The 19,752-nt window shown below is 46.8% G+C and overlaps 1 protein-coding gene across 3 annotated transcripts in view; it reads right to left on the minus strand.

Moving 5' to 3' along the window:
* Window positions 1–19,752, minus strand: part of LOC146835042 (cytochrome P450 4B1-like) — a 438,175-nt gene that overhangs the window by 313,585 nt on the left and 104,838 nt on the right. The window lies entirely within an intron of this gene.

Below are 19,752 nucleotides of genomic sequence, written 5' to 3' on the forward strand. Positions count from 1 at the left end.
TGATGACATCATCCAGTGACTGAGTGTTTTTAAAAAGTTTAAGAATTTTATGAATATATAGGCCAAGGTGTATTGAGGAATGAGTGGGAGTATGAGTATCTGAAGGGATGATTTAGTGGGTGCATGACTGAATGTATAAGTGAGTGATTAAACGTGTCTTAGTGAATGCATGGGTGAATGACTAAACTGTGTGAATGTCTGTATCAGTCTGTCATTTGATGTGTAAGTGGCTGTATGAGTTGGTGAGTAGCTTCATGAGTGTCTATATGGGTTAATGATTGGTTGTCTGAGTACCTGTATGGGTGCCTGTATGTGGGGGTGGGTGGTGGGATGTGACTCCCTGCATGGATGAGTGAGTGAGTGATTCAATGGGTGTATAGGTTCATGACTGCATCTGCAAGGGGCTGTATGGGTGAGTGAGTGTGCGTATGGCTGTGTTGGTGAGTGAATGGATGTCTCAGTGGTATATGTGTAAGTAACTACATATGTGAAAGGCAGTATATGTGAGTGTTGGAGTATATAAGTGACTAAATGTGAGAGTGAGTGATTGTGAGAGTGGCTGTATGGATGAGTGTGTCTCTGTGTCAGTGATTGTATAAGAGAGTAAGTATGTGTTACTATCTGTACGAATAAGTGAAGTGGTGTGTGTGTATAACAGTATAGGTGAGTAAATGGCAGTGTGATTGATTCTTTGGATGACTGACTAGGTGTTTGAGTAACTCTATGGGTGAGTGGCGGTATGTAAGTGTCTGTATGAGTGCATATATCAGTGGCTGTATTGATGAGGGACTGCGTGTATGATTGACTGTATGGGTTAGTGAGTGGATGTGTGAGTAGACCTATGCTCAGTGAGTGGGTATGTACTAACTGGTATTGGTGTGTCTATGGTTTAGAGAATGGTAGTCTGTATTTTAGAGTGGGTGTATGAAAGGGCATGTTAGGGTGTGAGGAGGTGCATCAGATATTACGTGGATGATGTCATCAGTGATGTCATTTGATTTTTTTTAAACTCTTTTTTTTTATTGAAAAGCTCAATAGACAGTATAATTACATTTGCCAGTGCATGCACATCGGGTATACGTTCACATTGGATATAAGAATAAGTGACAGGGCGAGGAAGAAATCATAATACAAACAAGGAGAAGTCCACGTAAAACAAGCAGCATTATTTAGTTGGCCAAAGCTGCTCCGGCTTCCAAGGGGCCCTCCAATGTCCCCCTGTATGCCCGCCATGGCGCCCACAACTTCTCCCATTTCTTTATGCACCCTCTACTTTTATAGACTGTTTCCTCTGGCCTCTGGCACCAATCCATTTCTTTTTCCCAATCGGTGACTGAGGGAGGGATCGTTGCCCCCACCCCCTAGCAATGTTGTGTTTCACGACCCCCGCTGCCAAGGTGAGCCAGATGGTGACGTATTTGGGCCAAACTGTCTCACCCTTGATGATTAGCAGGTGCCATTTTGCATCTAGCGGCACATCTTTACCCACTACTCTGACCATAGATGCCGAGACCCTGTGTTAGAACTGGGCGATTTTAGGACATTCCCATAGGATGTGGAGAAAAGTGCCCTCACTCTGGCAACCACGGACGCACTGCGCTGATGGAGCCCTACCAATTTTATAGAGGAGCGTTGAAGGGTAGTAGGAGCAATGCAAAATCAGGAGCTGGATCAATCTGAAGCATACTCGTATTGCTACCTCCCTCGGGCCCTGGAGTGCCTCCTGCCACTCCTCATCCTCTATGCTGCCGAGGCCGTCCGTCCAGGTGGCTCTTTAGGCTGTCAGCCGGTCCGGCAAATTATTAATTAATTTTAGGTATATCGATGAGGTTGCTTTCTCAGGTATAGTGTCTATTAATAATCTATCCTCTAGGGGAGAGTAGTCAGCAAGAAAGGTGTCGCTCTTCAACTGAGTCAGCAGTGCATGTTGAAGTCTTAAATAACTGAACCTCTGAGCCTCAGCCAGCTCAAACTCCCGCTGTAGGTCTTCAAACGAAAGTGGGTCTCCCTCCCTCCATACATCCACCAGTCTATCTATTCAGATTGTTTTCCAGCCTGCAAACCCCTGGAGCGTGGAAACTTCTCCCAACCCTACACTAGCCCACAGCGGCATTCTGCTAGTCAGCCTATTTTGCCACCCCAGAGCCCGATTTGCCTCCCTCCAGCACGTCACAACAACCACCATATGTGAGGGCCAGCTAGGAAAATTTTCGCGAGTACAGCAGTGGCTCCCAATTCCCCTCAGGCATAGTGTCTCGGTCTACTCTATATGCTGGCTCATCTCTATCCGAGTATACCCAATCATTTACAACTAGTAGTTGCGATGCCCATTAGTAAAGTGTATATCCGGTATCTCCAGACTTTCATCAAACACCCCTCGTTGCAACTTGTGTAATGCGGTCCTAGGCGTACCTACCTGCCACAGCAGTTACCGAGTAGCTTGGACGATCTTTTTGAAAACCGTCGGCGGGACGAGATAGGGGGTATTTTGCAGGATGTATAACTAGCGCGGCAGGGCCATCATCTTGAAGAGGGTGCTCTGCCTGCAAGAGACAACGGTAGTATTCACCAATGTTGTGCATCCCTACGGAGTATCTCCATCTGGGAGTTAATATTATTTTCCAGAAACAGCTGTTGATTCCGCACCACCTAAATCCCCAAATATTTAAAGCCCTCTTTTACCACTGGTGCCATGCACTGCACCGGTAGTCTCTGGGGGGGGGGGCCTGCCAACTGATACACCACTGAGTTTTCCCAATTTATAGTACATCCCGAATAGCTCCTAAACAAATCAAAGAAATGTAGCACCCTGGCAATTGAGTTGTAGGGCCTTGCGAGATACAACAAAATATCATCAGCGTATAACGAAATAGGATCTTCCCAGCCTCCTGGTGCCTCAATACCCCATATCATAGGGTCCCTCCTTTTCAAGTGTGCCAAGGCTTCAATGCCAAAAACAACAATTGATGGACAGAATGCAGAACAATGTCATACATTCACCCAAGTACAGAGATCTGGGCCTAAATCCATCGTTTTTTTGCTCACCATGCCATTCCAGTTTGAACCCAGCCATATGCAAATTAGTCTTGACCCTGTGCCTCATGGGAACAGTCCAGCCCGAACTGCCAAGCCAGGTCCTCCCTGGACTGGAAACAAGCATCCTAGGACCGGTTTCGGGGTTTCACCCCTCTTCAGCCAGGATAGCTTGATTCCAGTGGCATGGAGAGCACGGGACTCACGTCTGAGCATACCCGTCCCACTCGGGGTGACAAATGCAAAAACAACAATTGATGGACAGAATGCAGAACAATGTCATACATTCACCCCAGTACAGAAATCTGGGCCTAAATCCATCGTTTTTTTGCTCACCATGCCATTCCAGTTTGAACCCAGCCGTATGCAAATCAGTCTTGACCCTGTGCCTCATGGGAACAGTCCAGCCCGAACTGCCAAGCCACGTCCTCCCTGGACTGGAAACAAGCATCCTAGGACCGGTTTTGGGGTTTCACCCCTCTTCAGCCAGAATAGCTTGATTCCAGTGGCATGGAGAGCACGGGACTCACGTCTGAGCATACCCGTCCCACTCGGGGTGACAAATGCAAAAACAACAATTGATGGACAGAATGCGGAACAATGTCATACATTCACCCCAGTACAGAGATCTGGGCCTAAATCCATCGTGTTTTTGCTCACCATGCCATTCCAGTTTGAACCCAGCCGTATGCAAATCAGTCTTGACCCTGTGCCTCATGGGAACAGTCCAGCCCGAATTGCCAAGCCAGGTCCTCCCTGGACTGGAAACAAGCATCCTAGGACCGGTTTCGGGGTATCACCCCTCTTCAGCCAGGATAGCTTGATTCCAGTGGCATGGAGAGCACGGGACTCACGTCTGAGCATACCCGTCCCACTCGGGGTGACAAATGCAAAAACAACAGTTGATGGACAGAATGCAGAACAATGTCATACATTCACCCCAGTACAGAGATCTGGGCCTAAATCCATCGTTGCAGCGAGGGGTGTATGATGAAGGTCAGGCTTCAATGCCAGCGCAAATAGTAGGGGAGACAGAAGGCATCCCTGTCTTGTTACTCTCAACAAGTGAAACTGTCCTGACAACACGCCGTTGACTCACACTTGTGCCATCGGGTCTTGATAGAGGAGCCTCACCCATTTGCAGAAATTAGGGCCAATACCCAACTTTCAATGCTGTCGAAGGCCATGGATCCCTCAAGAGCCATCTGCGCAGTTTGCGGGCCATCTGGAACCGGGATCGTGTGGAGCACTCCATATAGCCTGCGCAGGTTGTCAGTGATGTCATTTGAGATGTTATCAGTGATGACCATGTCATGAGTGATGTAATATGTGATGTCATCAGCAGTGCATTGCAGGGGCGCGAGCTATAGTTAGCTAAACGGCCGAATTTCTCTGTTTTGTACGAGTGAAATGTCAGTCTAACAATAACGTCCCTGAAACCTGTGGTTTTTTTCAATTAATTTCTAAGGTTTTTTAAATGCTAATCCCTAACTATAACGTCTCTGAAACCTGTGTTTTTTTCAGTGAATTTCTAAGGTTTTTTAAATGCTAATCCCTAACTATAACATCCCTGAAACCTGTGTTTTTTTCAGTGAATTTCAGTAAATGCTAATTTCTAACTATGCCTACATAGGTAGAACATATATAGAGGCAATAGAACTGCAGAAAGAACCAACAGAGGTGCATCCAGATGCAAGAGGGGTGCTGAAAGAGGCAAGAGGAAGGCAGAAAGAAGCAACAGAGGTACAGAAAGATGCAAGAGAACTGTAGAATGAGGCAAGGGATGTGCAGAAGGAGACAATAAAGGTGCAGAAACAAGCAAGAGAAATGCAGAAAGAAGCAACAGAGGTGAGGAAAGAGGCAAGAGGGGTGTAGAAAGAGGCAAGAGAAGTGCAGAAAGAACCAACAGAGGTGCAGAAAGGCGATAGAAGTGCAGAAAGAGGCAGGAGAAGTGAAAAAAGAAGCAAGAGAAGCGCAGAAAGAAGCAAGAAAAGTGCAGAAAGAGGAAAGAGATACGCAGAAAAAGACAAGAGAGGTGCAGAAAGAGGCAAGAGAAGTGCAGAAAGAAGCAACAGAGGTACAGAAAGAGGCAAGAGAACTGTAGAAAGAGGCAAGAGGGGTGCAGAAGGAGACCAGAGAGGTGCAGAAAGAAGGAACAGCAGTGCAGAAAGAGGCAAGAGGGGTACAGAAACAAGCAAGAGAGGTGCAGAAACAAGCAAGAGAAGTGCAGAAAGAAGCAACAGAGGTGCAGAAAGAGGCAAGAGGGGTGCAGAAAGAAGCAAGAGAAGCGCAGAAAGAAGCAAGAGAAGAGCAGAAAGAGGCAAGAGAATTGCAGAAAGACCCAACATTGGTGCAGACAGAGGCAAGAGAGGTGCGGAAAGAGGCAAGAGTAATGCAGAAAGAAGCAACAGAGGTGAACAAAGAGGCAAGAGAACTATAGAAAGAGGCAAGAGAGGTGCAGAAGGAGGCATGAGAGGTAAAGAAAGAGGGAAGAGGTATGCAGAAAAACGTAAGAGGGGTGGAGAAAGAAGAAAGAGAGGTGCAGAAATAAGCAATAGAAGTGCATAAAGAAACAACATGTGCAGAAAGAGGCAACAGGGTTGCAGACAGAAGCAAGAGAAGTGCAGAAAGAACCAACCGAGGTGCAGAAAGCGGCAATGGAAGTGCAGAAAAAGGCATGAGAGGTGCAGAAAGTAGGAACAGGGGTGCAGAAAGAAGGAAGAGAGGTGCAGAAACAGGGAAGATGGGTGTAAAAAGAGGTGAGAGGGATGCAGAAAGGAACAAGAGGTGCAGAAAGAAGCAAGAGAAGTGCAGAAAGAAGCAACAGAAGTGCCGAAAGAAGCACCAGAAGTGCAGGAAGAGGCAAGGGGGTACAGAAAAAGATTAGAGAAATGCTAAAAAAAGCAAGAGAGGTGCAGAAACAGGCAAGAGAACTGCAGAAAGAACCCACAGAGGTGCAGACAGAGGCAAGGGGGGTGCTGAAAGAGGCAAGAGAAGTGCAGAAAAAAGTGACGGAAGTCCAGAAAGAGGCAAGAGAACTGTAGAAAGAGGAAAGAGAGGTGCAGAAGGAGGCAAGAAAGGTACAGAAAGATGGAAGAGGGGTGCAGAAAGACGCAAGATGGGTGCAGGAAGAGGGGTGCTGAAAGAGGCAGGAGAAGTGCAGAAAGAAGCAAGAGAAGCGCAGAAAGAAGCAAGAGAAGCGCAGAAAGAGGCATGCGGGGTGCAGAAAAAGGCCAGAAAATGCTAAAAAAGGCAAGAGAGGTGCAGAAAGAGGCAAGAGAACTGCAGAAAGACCCAATAGAGGTGCAGACAGAGGCAAGAGGGGCGCTGAAAGAGGCAGTAGAAGTGCAGAAACAAGCAAGAGCAGCACAGAAAAAAGCAAGAGAAGGGCAGAAATAGGCAAGAGATGAGCAGAAAAAGGCAAGAGAGGTGCAGAAAGAGGCAGGAGAACTGTAGAACCAACATTGGTGCAGACAGAGGAAAGAGGAGTGCTGAAAGAGGCAAGAGAAGTGCAGAAAGAAGAAACAGAGGTGCAGAAAGAGGCAAGAGAACTATAGAAGGAGGCAAGAGAGGTGCAGAAACAGGGAAGAGGGTTGCAAATAGACACAAACAGGGGGCAGAAAGAAGCAAGAGAGGTGCAGAAAGAGGCAAGAGGGGTGCAGAAAGAGGGATGCAGAAAGACGCAAGAGGGGTGAAGTAAGAAGTGAGAGGTGCAGAAAGAAGCAATAGAAGTGCAGAAAGAAGCAACAGATGTGCACAGAGGCACAAAAAGGCTAGAGAAATGCTGTGAAAGGCAGGAGGGGTGCAGAAAGAGGCAAGAGAACTGCAGAAAGAACCAACAGAGGTGCAGACAGAGGCAAGAGGGGTACTGAAAGAGGCAAGAGAAGTGCAGAAAGAAGCAACAGAGGTGCAGAAAGAGGCAAGATAACTGTAGAAAGAGGCAAGAGAGGTGCAGAAAGAGGGAAGAGAGGTGCACAAAGATGCAAGAGAAGTGTAGAAAGAAGCAATATAGGTGCAGACAGAGGAGAGAGGGGTGCTGAAAGAGGCAAGAGAAGCACAAAAAGAAGCATGAGAAGTGCAGAAAGAAGCAAGAGAAGCACCAAAAGAGGCAAGCGGGGTGCAGAAAAAAGCTGGAGAAATGCTTAAAAAGACAAGAGAGGTACAGATAAAGGCAAGAGAACTGCAGAAAGAACCAACAGAGCTGCAGACAGAGGCAAGAGCGGCGCTGAAAGAGGCAGTAGAAGTGCAGAAAGAAGCAAGAGAAGCACAGAAAGAAGCAAGAGAAGCGCAGAAAGAAGCAACAGAAATGCAGAAAGAGACAAGAAAAGTGCAGAAAGAGGCAAGATAAGCACAGAAAGAGGCAAGAGAGGTGCAAAAAGAGGCAAGAGAACTGCAGAACCAACATTGGTGCAGACAGAGGCAAGAGAGGTGCAGAAAGAGGAAAAGGGATGCAGAATGACGCAAGAGGGGTGAAGAAAGAAGCAAGAGAGGTGCAGAAAGAAGCAATAGAAGTTCAGAAATAAGCAACAGATGTGCAGAAAGAGGCAGAACAAGGCTAGGTAAATGCTGCAAAAGGCAAGAGAGGTGCAGAAAGAGGCAAGAGAAGTGCAGAAGGAAGCAAGAAAAGCACAGAAAGAGGCAAGCGGGGTGCATAAAAAAGCTAGAGAAATGCTTAAAAAGGCAAGAGAGGTACAGAAAGAGGCAAGAGAACTACAGCAAGGACCAACAGAGCTGCAGACAGAGGCAAGAGGGGTGCTGAAAGAGGCAGTAGAAGTGCAGAAAGAAGCAAGACAAGCACAGAAAGAAGCATGAGACGCATAGAAAGAAGCAATAGAAATGCAGAAAGAGGCAAGAGAAGTGCAGAAAGAGGCAAGAGAAATGCAGAAAGAGGCAATAGATGCACAGAAAAAGGCAAGAGAACTGCAGAACCAACATTGGTGCAGACAGAGGCAAGAGGGGTGCTGAAAGAGGCAAGAGAAGTGCAGAAAGAAGCAACAGATGTGCAGAAAGAGCAAGAGAACTATAGAAAGAGGCAATAGAGTTACAGAATGAGGCAAGAGAGGTGCAGAAAGAGGGAAGAGGAGTACAGAAAGAGGCAAGAGAAGTGCTGAAAAAAGCAACAGGGGTGCAGAAAGAGGCAGGAGAAGTGCAGAAAAAAGCAAAAGAGTTGCAGAAAGAGACAAAAGAAGTGCAAAACAAGACAACAGAAGTGCAGAAAGAGGCAAGAGAGGTACAGAAAGAAGGAAAAGGGATGCAGAAAGAGGGAAGAGGGGTGCAGAAAGAGACAACAGGGGTGGAGAAAGAAGCAAGAGAAGTTCAGAAAGAAGCAAAATGGGTGCGGAAAGAGGCAAGATGGGTGCAGAAAGAGGCAAGAGAAGTGCACAAAGAAGCAACAGAAGTGCAAAAGGAGGTAAGAGAACTGCAAAAAGAGGCAAGAAGGTTCCGCAAACAAGGTTCAGAAAGATAGAACAGGGGTGCAGAAATAGGGAACGGGTGCAGAAAGAGGCTAGAGGGGTGCAGATATTTGCAAGAGAAGTGCAGAAAGAAGCAACAGACGTGCAGAAAGAGCAAGAGAACTATAGAAAGAGGCAATATAGTTACAGAAGGAGGCAAGAGAGGTACAGAAAGAGGGAAGAGGAGTGCAGAAAGAGGCAAGAGAAGTGCTGAAAAAAGCAACAGAGGTGCAGAAAGAGGCAGGAGAAGTGCAGAAAGAAGCAACAGAGTTGCAGAAAGAGACAACAGAAGTGCAAAAAAAGACAACAGAAGTGCAGAAAGAAGCAAGAGAGGTGCAGAAAGAAGGAAAAGGGATGCAGAAAGATGCAAGAGGAGTGCAGAAAGAACCAATAGAGGTGCAGAAAGAGGCAAGAAGAGTGCAGAAAGAGGCAAGATAAGTGCAGAAAGAAGCAACAGATGTGCAGAAAGAGGCAGGAGAGGTGCAGAAAGAAGGAAGAAGGGTGCAGAATGAGGCAAGAGAGGTGCAGAAAGAAGCAAGAGAGGTGTAGATAGAAGCAAGAGGGGTACATAAAGAGGCAGGAGAATTGCAGAAAGAACCAACAGATGTGCAGAAAGAGGCAAGAGACGTGCAGAAAGAAGCAAGAGAAGTGATGAAAGAGACAAGAGATTTGCAGAAAGAGACAAGAGAACTGTAAAAGAGGCAAGAGAGGTGTAGAAGTAGGCAAGAGAGGTGCAGAAAGAGGGAAGACGGGTGCAGAAAGATGCAAGAGGGGTGCACAAAGAGGCAAGAGAAGTGCAGAAAGAACCAACAGAGGTGCAGAAAGAGGCAAGAGGGGTGCTGAAAGAGACAAGAGATGCACAGAAAAAGGCAAGAGAGCTGCAGAACCAACATTGGTGCAGACAGAGGCAAGAGGGGTGCTGCAAGAGGCAAGAGAAGTGCAGAAAGAAGCAACAGATGTGCAGAAAAAGCAAGAGAACTATAGAAAGAAGCAATATAGTTACAGAAGGAGGCAAGAGAGGTGCAGAAAGAGGGAAGAGGAGTGCAGAAAAGGCAAGAGAAGTGCTGAAAAAAGCAACAGAGGTGCAGAAAGAGGCAGAAGTGCAGAAAGAAGCAACAGAGTTGCAGAAAGAGACAACAGAAGTGCAAAAAAAGACAACAGACGTGCAGAAAGAGGCAAGTGAGATGCTGAAAGTGGCAAGATAGCTGCAGAAAGAGGCAAGAGGGGTGCAGGAAGAGGCAAGAACGCTGCAAAAAGATGAAAGAGAGGTGCAGAAAAAGGGAAGAGGGGTGCAGAAAGATGCAAGAGGGGTGCAGAAAGAAGCAAGAGAGGTGCAGAAAGAGGCAAGAGAAGTGCAGAAGGAAGCAAGAGAAGCGCAGAAAGAGGCAAGTGGGGTGCAGAAAAAAGCTAGAGAAATGCTTAAAAAGGCAAGAGAGGTAGTGAAAGAGGCAAGAGAACTGCAGAAAGAACCAACAGAGCTGCAGACAGAGGCAAGAGGGGTGCTGAAAGAGGCAGTAGAAATGCAGAAAGAAGCAAGAGAAGCATGAGAAGCGCAGAAAGAAACAACAGAAGTGCAGGGTTGCAAATAGACACAAACAGGGGGCAGAAAGAAGCAAGAGAGGTGCAGAAAGAGGCAAGAGGGGTGCAGAAAGAGGGATGCAGAAAGACGCAAGAGGGGTGAAGTAAGAAGTGAGAGGTGCAGAAAGAAGCAATAGAAGTGCAGAAAGAAGCAACAGATGTGCACAGAGGCACAAAAAGGCTAGAGAAATGCTGTGAAAGGCAGGAGGGGTGCAGAAAGAGGCAAGAGAACTGCAGAAAGAACCAACAGAGGTGCAGACAGAGGCAAGAGGGGTACTGAAATAGGCAAGAGAAGTGCAGAAAGAAGCAACAGAGGTGCAGAAAGAGGCAAGAGAACTGTAGAAAGAGGCAAGAGAGGTGCAGAAAGAGGGAAGAGAGGTGCAGAAAGATGCAAGAGAAGTGTAGAAAGAAGCAATATAGGTGCAGACAGAGGAGAGAGGGGTGCTGAAAGAGGCAAGAGAAGCACAAAAAGAAGCATGAGAAGTGCAGAAAGAAGCAAGAGAAGCACCGAAAGAGGCAAGCGGGGTGCAGAAAAAAGCTGGAGAAATGCTTAAAAAGACAAGAGGGGTACAGATAAAGGCAAGAGAACTGCAGAAAGAACCAACAAAGCTGCAGACAGAGGCAAGAGCGGCGCTGAAAGAGGCAGTAGAAGTGCACAAAGAAGCAAGAGAAGCACAGAAAGAAGCAAGAGAAGCGCAGAAAGAAGCAACAGAAATGCAGAAAGAGACAAGAAAAGTGCAGAAAGAGGCAAGATAAGCACAGAAAGAGGCAAGAGAGGTGCAAAAAGAGGCAAGAGAACTGCAGAACCAACATTGGTGCAGACAGAGGCAAGAGAGGTGCAGAAAGAGGAAAAGGGATGCAGAATGACGCAAGAGGGGTGAAGAAAGAAGCAAGAGAGGTGCAGAAAGAAGCAATAGAAGTTCAGAAATAAGCAACAGATGTGCAGAAAGAGGCAGAACAAGGCTAGATAAATGCTGCAAAAGGCAAGAGAGGTGCAGAAAGAGGCAAGATAAGTGCAGAAGGAAGCAAGAAAAGCGCAGAAAGAGGCAAGCGGGGTGCAGAAAAAAGCTAGAGAAATGCTTAAAAAGGCAAGAGAGGTACAGAAAGAGGCAAGAGAACTACAGCAAGGACCAACAGAGCTGCAGACAGAGGCAAGAGGGGTGCTGAAAGAGGCAGTAGAAGTGCAGAAAGAAGCAAGACAAGCACAGAAAGAAGCATGAGACGCATAGAAAGAAGCAATAGAAATGCAGAAAGAGGCAAGAGAAGTGCAGAAAGAGGCAAGAGAAATGCAGAAAGAGGCAATAGATGCACAGAAAAAGGCAAGAGAACTGCAGAACCAACATTGGTGCAGACAGAGGCAAGAGGGGTGCTGAAAGAGGCAAGAGAAGTGCAGAAAGAAGCAACAGATGTGCAGAAAGAGCAAGAGAACTATAGAAAGAGGCAATAGAGTTACAGAATGAGGCAAGAGAGGTGCAGAAAGAGGGAAGATGAGTACAGAAAGAGGCAAGAGAAGTGCTGAAAAAAGCAACAGGGGTGCAGAAAGAGGCAGGAGAAGTGCAGAAAAAAGCAAAAGAGTTGCAGAAAGAGACAAAAGAGGTGCAAAACAAGACAACAGAAGTGCAGAAAGAGGCAAGAGAGGTACAGAAAGAAGGAAAAGGGATGCAGAAAGAGGGAAGAGGGGTGCAGAAAGAGACAACAGGGGTGGAGAAAGAAGCAAGAGAAGTTCAGAAAGAAGCAAAATGGGTGCAGAAAGAGGCAAGATGGGTGCAGAAAGAGGCAAGAGAAGTGCACAAAGAAGCAACAGAGGTGCAAAAGGAGGTAAGAGAACTGCAAAAAGAGGCAAGAAAGTTCCGCAAACAAGGTTCAGAAAGATAGAACAGGGGTGCAGAAATAGGGAACGGGTGCAGAAAGAGGCTAGAGGGGTGCAGATATTTGCAAGAGAAGTGCAGAAAGAAGCAACAGAGGTGCAGAAAGAGCAAGAGAACTATAGAAAGAGGCAATATAGTTACAGAAGGAGGCAAGAGAGGTACAGAAAGAGGGAAGAGGAGTGCAAAAAGAGGCAAGAGAAGTGCTGAAAAAAGCAACAGAGGTGCAGAAAGAGGCAGGAGAAGTGCAGAAAGAAGCAACAGAGTTGCAGAAAGAGACAACAGAAGTGCAAAAAAAGACAACAGAAGTGCAGAAAGAAGCAAGAGAGGTGCAGAAAGAAGGAAAAGGGATGCAGAAAGATGCAAGAGGAGTGCAGAAAGAACCAATAGAGGTGCAGAAAGAGGCAAGAAGAGTGCAGAAAGAGGCAAGATAAGTGCAGAAAGAAGCAACAGATGTGCAGAAAGAGGCAGGAGAGGTGCAGAAAGAAGGAAGAAGGGTGCAGAATGAGGCAAGAGAGGTGCAGAAAGAAGCAAGAGAGGTGTAGATAGAAGCAAGAGGGGTACATAAAGAGGCAGGAGAATTGCAGAAAGAACCAACAGATGTGCAGAAAGAGGCAAGAGACGTGCAGAAAGAAGCAAGAGAAGTGATGAAAGAGACAAGAGATTTGCAGAAAGAGACAAGAGAACTGTAAAAGAGGCAAGAGAGGTGTAGAAGTAGGCAAGAGAGGTGCAGAAAGAGGGAAGACGGGTGCAGAAAGATGCAAGAGGGGTGCACAAAGAGGCAAGAGAAGTGCAGAAAGAACCAACAGAGGTGCAGAAAGAGGCAAGAGGGGTGCTGAAAGAGACAAGAGATGCACAGAAAAAGGCAAGAGAGCTGCAGAACCAACATTGGTGCAGACAGAGGAGAGAGGGGTGCTGAAAGAGGCAAGAGAAGCACAAAAAGAAGCATGAGAAGTGCAGAAAGAAGCAAGAGAAGCACCGAAAGAGGCAAGCGGGGTGCAGAAGAAAGCTGGAGAAATGCTTAAAAAGACAAGAGAGGTACAGATAAAGGCAAGAGAACTGCAGAAAGAACCAACAGAGCTGCAGACAGAGGCAAGAGCGGCGCTGAAAGAGGCAGTAGAAGTGCAGAAAGAAGCAAGAGAAGCACAGAAAGAAGCAAGAGAAGCGCAGAAAGAAGCAACAGAAATGCAGAAAGAGACAAGAAAAGTGCAGAAAGAGGCAAGATAAGCACAGAAAGAGGCAAGGGAGGTGCAAAAAGAGGCAAGAGAACTGCAGAACCAACATTGGTGCAGACAGAGGCAAGAGAGGTGCAGAAAGAGGAAAAGGGATGCAGAATGACGCAAGAGGGGTGAAGAAAGAAGCAAGAGAGGTGCAGAAAGAAGCAATAGAAGTTCAGAAATAAGCAACAGATGTGCAGAAAGAGGCAGAACAAGGCTAGATAAATACTGCAAAAGGCAAGAGAGGTGCAGAAAGAGGCAAGATAAGTGCAGAAGGAAGCAAGAAAAGCGCAGAAAGAGGCAAGCGGGGTGCAGAAAAAAGCTAGAGAAATGCTTAAAAAGGCAAGAGAGGTACAGGAAGAGGCAAGAGAACTACAGCAAGGACCAACAGAGCTGCAGACAGAGGCAAGAGGGGTGCTGAAAGAGGCAGTAGAAGTGCAGAAAGAAGCAAGACAAGCACAGAAAGAAGCATGAGACGCATAGAAAGAAGCAATAGAAATGCAGAAAGAGGCAAGAGAAGTGCAGAAAGAGGCAAGAGAAGTGCAGAAAGAGGCAATAGATGCACAGAAAAAGGCAAGAGAACTGCAGAACCAACATTGGTGCAGACAGAGGCAAGAGGGGTGCTGAAAGAGGCTAGAGAAGTGCAGAAAGAAGCAACCGATGTGCAGAAAGAGCAAGAGAACTATAGAAAGAGGGAATAGAGTTACAGAATGAGGCAAGAGAGGTGCAGAAAGAGGGAAGAGGAGTACAGAAAGAGGCAAGAGAAGTGCTGAAAAAAGCAACAGGGGTGCAGAAAGAGGCAGGAGAAGTGCGGAAAAAAGCAAAAGAGTTGCAGAAAGACACAAAAGAAGTGCAAAACAAGACAACAGAAGTGCAGAAAGAGGCAAGAGAGGTACAGAAAGAAGGAAAAGGGATGCAGAAAGAGGGAAGAGGGGTGCAGAAAGAGACAACAGGGGTGGAGAAAGAAGCAAGAGAAGTTCAGAAAGAAGCAAAATGGGTGCAGAAAGAGGCAATATGGGTGCAGAAAGAGGCAAGAGAAGTGCACAAAGAAGCAACAGAGGTGCAGAAGGAGGTAAGAGAACTGCAAAAAGAGGCAAGAAAGTTCCGCAAACAAGGTTCAGAAAGATAGAACAGGGGTGCAGAAATAGGGAACGGGTGCAGAAAGAGGCTAGAGGGGTGCAGATATTTGCAAGAGAAGTGCAGAAAGAAGCAACAGACGTGCAGAAAGAGCAAGAGAACTATAGAAAGAGGCAATATAGTTACAGAAGGAGGGAAGAGAGGTACAGAAAGAGGGAAGAGGAGTGCAGAAAGAGGCAAGAGAAGTGCTGAAAAAAGCAACAGAGGTGCAGAAAGAGGCAGGAGAAGTGCAGAAAGAAGCAACAGAGTTGCAGAAAGAGACAACAGAAGTGCAAAAAAAGACAACAGAAGTGCAGAAAGAAGCAAGAGAGGTGCAGAAAGAAGGAAAAGGGATGCAGAAAGATGCAAGAGGAGTGCAGAAAGAACCAATAGAGGTGCAGAAAGAGGCAAGAAGAGTGCAGAAAGAGGCAAGATAAGTGCAGAAAGAAGCAACAGATGTGCAGAAAGAGGCAGGAGAGGTGCAGAAAGAAGGAAGAAGGGTGCAGAATGAGGCAAGAGAGGTGCAGAAAGAAGCAAGAGAGGTGTAGATAGAAGCAAGAGGGGTACATAAAGAGGCAGGAGAATTGCAGAAAGAACCAACAGATGTGCAGAAAGAGGCAAGAGACGAGCAGAAAGAAGCAAGAGAAGTGATGAAAGAGACAAGAGATTTGCAGAAAGAGACAAGAGAACTGTAAAAGAGGCAAGAGAGGTGTAGAAGTAGGCAAGAGAGGTGCAGAAAGAGGGAAGACGGGTGCAGAAAGATGCAAGAGGGGTGCACAGAGGCAAGAGAAGTGCAGAAACAACCAACAGAGGTGCAGAAAGAGGCAAGAGGGGTGCTGAAAGAGACAAGAGATGCACAGAACAAGGCAAGAGAGCTGCAGAACCAACATTGGTGCAGACAGAGGCAAGAGGGGTGCTGCAAGAGGCAAGAGAAGTGCAGAAAGAAGCAACAGATGTGCAGAAAAAGCAAGAGAACTATAGAAAGAAGCAATATAGTTACAGAAGGAGGCAAGAGAGGTGCAGAAAGAGGGAAGAGGAGTGCAGAAAAGGCAAGAGAAGTGCTGAAAAAAGCAACAGAGGTGCAGAAAGAGGCAGAAGTGCAGAAAGAAGCAACAGAGTTGCAGAAAGAGACAACAGAAGTGCAAAAAAAGACAACAGACGTGCAGAAAGAGGCAAGTGAGATGCTGAAAGTGGCAAGACAGCTGCAGAAAGAGGCAAGAGGGGTGCAGGAAGAGGCAAGAACGCTGCAAAAAGATGAAAGAGAGGTGCAGAAAAAGGGAAGAGGGGTGCAGAAAGATGCAAGAGGGGTGCAGAAAGAAGCAAGAGAGGTGCAGAAAGAGGCAAGAGAAGTGCAGAAGGAAGCAAGAGAAGCGCAGAAAGAGGCAAGTGGGGTGCAGAAAAAAGCAAGAGAAATGCTTAAAAAGGCAAGAGAGGTAGTGAAAGAGGCAAGAGAACTGCAGAAAGAACCAACAGAGCTGCAGACAGAGGCAAGAGGGGTACTGAAAGAGGCAGTAGAAGTGCAGAAAGAAGCAAGAGAAGCATGAGAAGCGCAGAAAGAAACAACAGAAATGCAGAAAGAGGCAAGAGAAGTGCAGAAAGAGGCAAGAGAAGTGCAGAAAGAGGCAATAGATGCACAGAAAAAGGCAAGAGAACTGCAGAACCAACATTGGTGCAGACAGAGGCAAGAGGGATGCTGAAAGAGGCAAGAGAAGTGCAGAAAGAAGCAACAGATGTGCAGAAAGAGCAAGAGAACTATAGAAAGAGGCAATAGGGTTACAGAATGAGGCAAGAGAGGTGCAGAAAGAGGGAAGAGGAGTGCAGAAAGAGGCAAGAGACGTGCAGAAAGAAGCAAGAGAAGTGATGAAAGAGACAAGAGATTTGCAGAAAGAGACAAGAGAACTGTAAAAGAGGCAAGAGAGGTGTAGAAGTAGGCAAGAGAGGTGCAGAAAGAGGGAAGACGGGTGCAGAAAGATGCAAGAGGGGTGCACAAAGAGGCAAGAGAAGTGCAGAAAGAACCAACAGAGGTGCAGCAAGAGGCAAGAGGGGTGCTGAAAGAGACAAGAGATGCACAGAAAAATGCAAGAGAGCTGCAGAACCAACATTGGTGCAGAAAGAGGCAAGAGGGGTGCTGCAAGAGGCAAGAGAAGTGCAGAAAGAAGCAACAGATGTGCAGAAAAAGCAAGAGAACTATAGAAAGAAGCAATATAGTTACAGAAGGAGGCAAGAGAGGTGCAGAAAGAGGGAAGAGGAGTGCAGAAAAGGCAAGAGAAGTGCTGAAAAAAGCAACAGAGGTGCAGAAAGAGGCAGAAGTGCAGAAAGAAGCAACAGAGTTGCAGAAAGAGACAACAGAAGTGCAAAAAAAGACAACAGACGTGCAGAAAGAGGCAAGTGAGATGCCTAAAGCGGCAAGACAGCTGCAGAAAGAGGCAAGAGGGGTGCAGGAAGAGGCAAGACAGCTGCAGAAAGAGGAAAGAGAGGTGCAGAAAAAGGGAAGAGGGGTGCAGAAAGATGCAAGAGGGGTGCAGAAAGAAGCAAGAGAGATGCAGAAAGAGGCAAGAGAAGTGCAGAAGGAAGCAAGAGAAGCGCAGAAAGAGGCAAGTGGGGTGCAGAAAAAAGCTAGAGAAATGTTTAAAAAGGCAAGAGAGGTAGTGAAAGAGGCAAGAGAACTGCAGAAAGAACCAACAGAGCTGCAGACAGAGGCAAGAGGGGTGCTGAAAGAGGCAGTAGAAGTGCAGAAAGAAGCAAGAGAAGCATAGAAAGAAGCATGAGAAGCGCAGAAAGAAACAACAGAAATGCAGAAAGAGGCAAGAGAAGTGCAGAAAGAGGCAATAGATGCACAGAAAAAGGCAAGAGAACTGCAGAACCAACATTGGTGCAGACAGAGGCAAGAGGGATGCTGAAAGAGGCAAGAGAAGTGCAGAAAGAAGCAACAGATGTGCAGAAAGAGCAAGAGAACTACAGAAAGAGGCAATAGAGTTACAGAATGAGGCAAGAGAGGTGCAGAAAGAGGGAAGAGGAGTGCAGAAAGAGGCAAGAGAAGTGCAGAAAGAGGCAGGAGAGGTGCAGAAAGAGGCAAGAAGAGTGCAGAAAGAGGCAAGATACGTGCAGAAAGAAGCAACAGATGTGCAGAAAGAGGCAAGACAGCTGAAGAAAGAGGGAACAGGGGTGCAGAAAGAGGCAGGAGAGGTGCAGAAAGAAGGAAGAAGGGTGCAGAATGAGGCAAGAGTGGTGCAGAAAGAAGCAAGAGAAGTGCAGAAAGAAGCAACAGATGTGCAGAAAGAGCAAGAGAACTATAGAAAGAGGCAATAGGGTTACAGAATGAGGCAAGAGAGGTGCAGAAAGAGGGAAGAGGAGTGCAGAAAGAGGCAAGAGACGTGCAGAAAGAAGCAAGAGAAGTGATGAAAGAGACAAGAGATTTGCAGAAAGAGACAAGAGAACTGTAAAAGAGGCAAGAGAGGTGTAGAAGTAGGCAAGAGAGGTGCAGAAAGAGGGAAGACGGGTGCAGAAAGATGCAAGAGGGGTGCACAGAGGCAAGAGAAGTGCAGAAACAACCAACAGAGGTGCAGAAAGAGGCAAGAGGGGTGCTGAAAGAGACAAGAGATGCACAGAACAAGGCAAGAGAGCTGCAGAACCAACATTGGTGCAGACAGAGGCAAGAGGGGTGCTGCAAGAGGCAAGAGAAGTGCAGAAAGAAGCAACAGATGTGCAGAAAAAGCAAGAGAACTATAGAAAGAAGCAATATAGTTACAGAAGGAGGCAAGAGAGGTGCAGAAAGAGGGAAGAGGAGTGCAGAAAAGGCAAGAGAAGTGCTGAAAAAAGCAACAGAGGTGCAGAAAGAGGCAGAAGTGCAGAAAGAAGCAACAGAGTTGCAGAAAGAGACAACAGAAGTGCAAAAAAAGACAACAGACGTGCAGAAAGAGGCAAGTGAGATGCTGAAAGTGGCAAGACAGCTGCAGAAAGAGGCAAGAGGGGTGCAGGAAGAGGCAAGAACGCTGCAAAAAGATGAAAGAGAGGTGCAGAAAAAGGGAAGAGGGGTGCAGAAAGATGCAAGAGGGGTGCAGAAAGAAGCAAGAGAGGTGCAGAAAGAGGCAAGAGAAGTGCAGAAGGAAGCAAGAGAAGCGCAGAAAGAGGCAAGTGGGGTGCAGAAAAAAGCAAGAGAAATGCTTAAAAAGGCAAGAGAGGTAGTGAAAGAGGCAAGAGAACTGCAGAAAGAACCAACAGAGCTGCAGACAGAGGCAAGAGGGGTACTGAAAGAGGCAGTAGAAGTGCAGAAAGAAGCAAGAGAAGCATGAGAAGCGCAGAAAGAAACAACAGAAATGCAGAAAGAGGCAAGAGAAGTGCAGAAAGAGGCAAGAGAAGTGCAGAAAGAGGCAATAGATGCACAGAAAAAGGCAAGAGAACTGCAGAACCAACATTGGTGCAGACAGAGGCAAGAGGGATGCTGAAAGAGGCAAGAGAAGTGCAGAAAGAAGCAACAGATGTGCAGAAAGAGCAAGAGAACTATAGAAAGAGGCAATAGGGTTACAGAATGAGGCAAGAGAGGTGCAGAAAGAGGGAAGAGGAGTGCAGAAAGAGGCAAGAGACGTGCAGAAAGAAGCAAGAGAAGTGATGAAAGAGACAAGAGATTTGCAGAAAGAGACAAGAGAACTGTAAAAGAGGCAAGAGAGGTGTAGAAGTAGGCAAGAGAGGTGCAGAAAGAGGGAAGACGGGTGCAGAAAGATGCAAGAGGGGTGCACAAAGAGGCAAGAGAAGTGCAGAAAGAACCAACAGAGGTGCAGCAAGAGGCAAGAGGGGTGCTGAAAGAGACAAGAGATGCACAGAAAAATGCAAGAGAGCTGCAGAACCAACATTGGTGCAGAAAGAGGCAAGAGGGGTGCTGCAAGAGGCAAGAGAAGTGCAGAAAGAAGCAACAGATGTGCAGAAAAAGCAAGAGAACTATAGAAAGAAGCAATATAGTTACAGAAGGAGGCAAGAGAGGTGCAGAAAGAGGGAAGAGGGGTGCAGAAAAGGCAAGAGAAGTGCTGAAAAAAGCAACAGAGGTGCAGAAAGAGGCAGAAGTGCAGAAAGAAGCAACAGAGTTGCAGAAAGAGACAACAGAAGTGCAAAAAAAGACAACAGACGTGCAGAAAGAGGCAAGTGAGATGCCTAAAGCGGCAAGACAGCTGCAGAAAGAGGCAAGAGGGGTGCAGGAAGAGGCAAGACAGCTGCAGAAAGAGGAAAGAGAGGTGCAGAAAAAGGGAAGAGGGGTGCAGAAAGATGCAAGAGGGGTGCAGAAAGAAGCAAGAGAGATGCAGAAAGAGGCAAGAGAAGTGCAGAAGGAAGCAAGAGAAGCGCAGAAAGAGGCAAGTGGGGTGCAGAAAAAAGCTAGAGAAATGCTTAAAAAGGCAAGAGAGGTAGTGAAAGAGGCAAGAGAACTGCAGAAAGAACCAACAGAGCTGCAGACAGAGGCAAGAGGGGTGCTGAAAGAGGCAGTAGAAGTGCAGAAAGAAG

This window comes from Triturus cristatus, chromosome 4_2, assembly GCF_964204655.1.
Source record: "Triturus cristatus chromosome 4_2, aTriCri1.1, whole genome shotgun sequence".
NCBI lineage: Eukaryota > Metazoa > Chordata > Amphibia > Caudata > Salamandridae > Triturus > Triturus cristatus.